The following is a 5,720-nucleotide window of genomic DNA, read 5'->3' as shown; positions in this document are numbered from 1 at the left end:
AAGCTTAGAGTGGATGTTTAGACCTTCAGACAAAAAGATGGTGAGTCCCTCTATGAAGCTTGGGAAAAATACAAGCAACTGACCAAAAAATGTCCTTCTGACATGCTTTCAGAATGAACCACTGATGACAAGTCATCATATACCCATTTTTCAAGCTAAATTCACTTGTTTCATTAGTCTTTATGCACTTTCTTGCATCCTAAGTAAGTGATTTGGAATGAAAATGCATAACTTCTTTAAATTAAACAACCACCATTAAATTAATGCTAAATCATGAGGTTTGAGCTAAAATTTATTGATTTTTAATGAATTATAAACCTTATGAGTTTAGAGATACTTTGATTGGTTGTTTTGGTTTCTTGTAGGTGAAGAAAGGAAGAAAAGAAGAAAAACGTGGCTTAAGAAGTGTGGCCAAGAGAAGAGAAGTGTGGTGCAACATAGAAGAAGGAAGCAAACACTGCCCTCCACGAGAGCACACTGCCCTCCACGAGAGCAGCATAATGAACCAAGCCTTTAAAAGCATCACTGCCCTGCCCACAACAAGAGCAGAGCACAATTCTATGCCAAGGACCAAAGGAAGCAAAAACTCTGCCCTGCCCTCCTCAAGAGCAATATCGGGCTTTCATGAAAAATAATTCAAAGGAAATTGCTTCCTAGTGTTTCCTATGGGTTTCGAACCCAAAAACAAGGAGGAAAGGAGTAGCGCTCAAATACAAGGAAAACAAGCAAAACTTGGCTTGTTTTCAATCTCCAAGAATCGAACACAGCACCATGAGGAAGCAAGGAACTAGGCGTTACTTTGGTGCCAAGAAAACCAAGGAAAAAGGAGCAGTGTGTGCCTCCACCAAGTTTCGAACTTGGGACTTCACCAAGTGGCAACATTGCCCTGCCATCCACAAGGGCAGGGCAGCATTTTTTTGGTGCACGGCCAGCGCAACATGGACACACGGGCAGCAAGGCAAGCGCACCATGGCAACTCTGTCCTGCCCTCCACAAGGGCAGGGCAGCATCCTGACGCATCACACGCACCAAGCATGCACGTAATGAGGCCGCATGTACCATTTCCTGCTCTGCCCTCCACAAGGGCAGGGCAGCCTCCTGGAAGCTACTTTCTCATGGGCTGAAAATTGGAATAAAAATCCAATTTAATTCATTTCTTCACCAAATCAAAAGCCCATCCAAATTCCAAAAATCCAAGAATAGAAAGTGTATAAATAGGAGATAGTTTGATGTAATTAGGACCTTCTTTTTGATTTTTGAATTTTCACATCTTTAGACTTGATTTTGAGAGCTTGGAACTGAGATTTTAGAGAATTGGGAAGGAGAATTGATCTCTCTTCTTCCTCGTTCTTGCTTGAGCACTTTTTACTTTTCTTGTTTGAGTCTTGGGTGTGAAGAATTGAGGAATTTCTGTCTCAATCTCCATTCAAGATCTCTTTAATTTCCCTTCTGCATAATTGAGTTGAATCCAATCTCCTTTACTGCTTCAATCTTTAATTTCTTGTTAATTGCTTTGTGAACTTGGATCTGGGAAGGCAATTGAGATCTAGACTTTGCTATCTAGTCTCTGGAGTCCTGAGACCCAATTTTCTTTTTGGTTCTTCTGTTGAACCACTGCTGCAATTACATTCTCACTTCCTGTTTGAATTCTAGTTACTTCCAATTCATCTTCTGCTTTGATAATTGCTGCAAGTTAATTTCCCTTGCTTAAATTCTGAATTCCCATTCCTCAAATCCCTTTTCCATTCAAGCAATTTATATTTCTTGCACTTTAAATTACTGCAATTTACATTTCTTGCACTTTAAGTTTCAGTCATTTAATTTCTTGTTCTTTAAGATTCAGCACCTTTACTTTCAGTTCTCTTTAATTTATGCAATTCATCCCTCTCCCTTTATATTTTCTGCTATTTACTTACTGTTGGATACAAAATCACTCAACCAATACTTGATTCGCTTGACTAAATCAACCACTGAACTAAAATTGCTCAATCCTTCAATCCCTGTGGGATCGACCTCACTCCCGTGAGTTTTATTACTTGATGCGACCCGGTACACTTGCCGGTGAGTTTTGTGTTGGATCGTTTTCCACACATCAACCACATAGATATATTCTATGATGGTTTGTCTGAATTTTTCAAGATGTCACTGGACCACTCTGCAGGTGGATCCATTCACCTAAAGAAGACGCCTGCAGAAGCTCAGGAACTTATTAAAATGGTTGCAAATAACCAGTTCATGTATACCTCTGAGAGGAATCTTGTGAGTAATGAGACGCCTCAAAAGAAAGGAGTTCTTGAAATTGATGCTCTGAATGCCATACTGGCTCAGAACAAAATATTGACCCAACAAGTCAATATGATCTCTCAAAGTCTGAATGGATTGCAAAATGCATCCAACAGTACTAAAGAAGCATCTTCTGAAGAAGAAGCTTATGATCCTGAGAATCCTGCAATGGCAGAGGTGAATTACATGGGTGAAGCCTTTGGCAACACCTATAATCCTTCATGAAAAAATCATCCAAATTTTTCATGGATGGATCAACAGAAGCAAGGCTTCAATAATAACAATGGTGGAAGAAACAGGTTTAGCAATAGCAAACCTTTCCCATCATCATCTCAGCAACAGACGAGCATTCTGAGCAGAATCCTTCTAACTTAGCAAACATAGTCTATGCTCTATCTAAGGCCACTCTTAGTTTCATGATTGAAACAAGATCCTCCATTAGAAATTTAGAGGCACAAGTGGGCCAGCTGAGTAAAAGGGTTACTAAAACTCCTCCTAGTACTCTCCCAAGCAATACAGAAGAGAATCCCAAAGGAGAGTGCGAGGCCATTGATATAATCAACATATCTGAAACCTTAGAGGAGGAGGAGGACGTGAATCCCAATGAGGAAGACCTCAGGGAACGTCCAATGGTCAGTAAGGAATACCCTAATGAGGAACCAAAGGAATCTGAGGCTCATACAGAGACCATAGAGATTCCCTGGGACCTTTTTTAACCATTCATGAGCTCTGATGACTATTCATCTTCTGAAGAGGATGAAGATATTGAAGGGCAAGTTACCCAATATTTAGGAGCAATCATGAAGCTGAATGCCAAGCTGTTTGGTAATGAGACTTGGGAGGAAGAGCCTCCCTTGCTCACCAATGAACTGAATACATTGGTTCAGCAAAATTTACCTCAAAAGAAACAGGATCCTAGTAAATTCTTAATACCCTGTACCATAGGCACCATGACCTTTAAAAGAGCTCTGTGCGACCTGGGGTCAGGGATAAACATGATACCACTCTCTGTAATGGAGAAACTGGGAATCTATGAGGTACAGGCTGCCAAATTCTCATTGGAGATGGCAGATAAATCTATGAAAAAGGCTTATGGACTAGTAGAGGACGTGCTAGTAAAGGTTGAAGGCCTTTACTTCCCTGCTAATTTCATAATCCTAGACATTGGGAAGGATGAGGATGAATCCATCATCCTTAGAAGACCCTTCCTAGCCACAGCAAAAGCTGTAATTGATGTTGATAGAGGAGAGTTGATCCTTCATGTGAATGAAGAACGCCTTGTAGTAAAGACTCACGGTTCTCCATATGTAACCATGGAGAGTAAGCATGAAGAGCTTCTCCCAATACAGAGTCAAACAAAGCCCCTACATTCAAACTCTAAGTTTGGTGTTGGGAGGCCACAGCCAAACTCTAAGTTTGGTGTTGAGAGATCTCAACCATACTCTGATCATCTGTGAGACTCCATGAGAGCTCACTGTTAAGCTATTGACATTAAAGAAGCACTTATTGGGAGGCAACCCAGTTTTAGTTTAATTTTATCTATATTATTTTGTTTTCTTTTAGGTTGATGATCATGTGAAGTCACAAAGACAAAAATAAATAAAAAAATTCAAAAATAATATTGAAAATAGCACACCCTGGAGGAAGGACTTACTGACGTTTAAACACTAGTAAGGGGAGCAAAATTGGCGTTTAAACGCCTAATCTGGCACCTTTCTGGGCGTTTAAACGCCAGAATAGGGCATCAGACTGGCGTTTAAACGCCAAAACAGGGCAACAAACTGGCGTTTAGATGCCAGAACAGGAAGGAAAGCTGGCGTTTAAATGCCAGAACAGGGCAGTAGACTGGCATTTAAACGCCAGAATCGCACTTTAAGGTGTTTTGAACCCCCAATTAGAGCAAGGATGAAGAATTTCTTGACCCCTCAGGATCTGTGGACCCCATAGGATCCCCACCAACCTCAACTCACTCTCTCTTCTATTCACACCTTTCTACAACACTCTTCCCCAAATACCCTTCACCAATAACTTCCATATCTCTTCCCCAAATACACTTCACCAACCACTTCCTTAACTATTCCCAAAAAACCCCACCCACCTTCAAAATTCAAAACCATTTCCCTCCCAAACCCATCCAAACCATTCGGCCACTCTCCCTATAAATACCCACCTTCACACTTTCATTTTCACACATCACAAACACATTCTTCCCCTCTTGGCCGAACCCTATACACCATCCATCTCCTCCATTTTCTTCTTCTTTTGCTCGAGGACGAGCAAATATTTTAAGTTTGGTGTGGTAAAAGCATTGCTTTTTGTTTTTCCCATAACTATTTATGGCACCTAAGGCCAGAGAAACCTCTAGAAAGAGGAAAGAGAAGGCAACTGCCTCCACCTCTGAGTCATGGAAGATGGAGAGATTCATCTCAAAGGTCCATCAAGACCACTAGCAACCGATCTGAGGTAACTGTGGATCAGGCTATCATGATCCATAGTATCATGATTGGAGAGGAAGTAGAAGTTCATGAAATCATACCTCCAGAACTCTACAAGGTGGCTGACAAGTCCTCACCTTTGACAAGATTAGCCTTTCCTCATCTCATATGTCACCTTTGCTATTCAGCTAGGATTGTCATAGAGGGAGACATCCTCATTGAAGAGGACAAGCCCATCACTAAGAAAAGGATAGAACACCAAGAGCACTCCATCATTCTCCATGAGATTAGTGAAGATCAAAGAACTATGAGGGAGGAGCAACAAAAGCAAGGAAGAGACATAGAGGAGCTCAAGAGCACCATTGGTTCTTCAAGAGGAGGAAGATGCCACCCTCACTAAGGTGGACTCATTCCTTAATCTCCTTGTCTATTTATTTTTCTGTTTTCGATTTTTAGGCTATATATTCTATCTATGTTTGTGTCTTCACTACATGATCATTAGTGTCTAGTGTCTATGTCTTAAAGCTATGAATAACTCCATGAATCCTTCACCTCTCTCAAATAAAAAATATGCTTAATTATAAAAGAACAAGAAGTACTTGGATTTCAAATTTTATCTTGAAACTAGTTTAATTATTTTGATGTGTGGCAATACTTTTTGTTTTCTGAATGAATGCTTGAACAGTGCATATTTTTTATCTTGTTGTTTATGAATATTAAAATTGTTGGCTCTTGAAAGAATGATGATCAAAGAGAAATGTTATTGATAATCTGAAAAATTATGAGATTGACTCTTGAAGCAAGAAAAAGCAGTGAATAAGAAAGCTTGTGAAAAAAATGGCGAAAAAAAAGAAAAAGAGAAAGAAAAAGAAAAAGCAAGTAGAAAAAGCCAATAGCCCTTTAAACTAAAAGGCAAGGGTAAAAAGGATCCAAGGCTTTGAGCATTAATGGATATGAGGGCCCAAGGAAATAAAATCCAGGCCTAAGTGGCTAAATCAAGCT

General features: G+C 40.1%; 1 non-coding gene across 1 annotated transcript; it reads right to left on the bottom strand.

The window, feature by feature from the left end:
* LOC130952386 (small nucleolar RNA R71) lies at positions 1-108 on the bottom strand. The gene has a single exon (XR_009074567.1). It is a non-coding gene; the product is annotated as a small nucleolar RNA R71 (small nucleolar RNA).
* Positions 109-5,720: the final 5,612 nt, after the last annotated feature.

The sequence above is a fragment of the Arachis stenosperma genome, chromosome 9 (assembly GCF_014773155.1).
Source record: "Arachis stenosperma cultivar V10309 chromosome 9, arast.V10309.gnm1.PFL2, whole genome shotgun sequence".
In the NCBI taxonomy this organism is placed as follows: Eukaryota; Viridiplantae; Streptophyta; class Magnoliopsida; order Fabales; family Fabaceae; genus Arachis; species Arachis stenosperma.
Note: the sequence above shows the minus strand (reverse complement) of the source record. Positions and strands in the feature narration are given on the sequence as shown.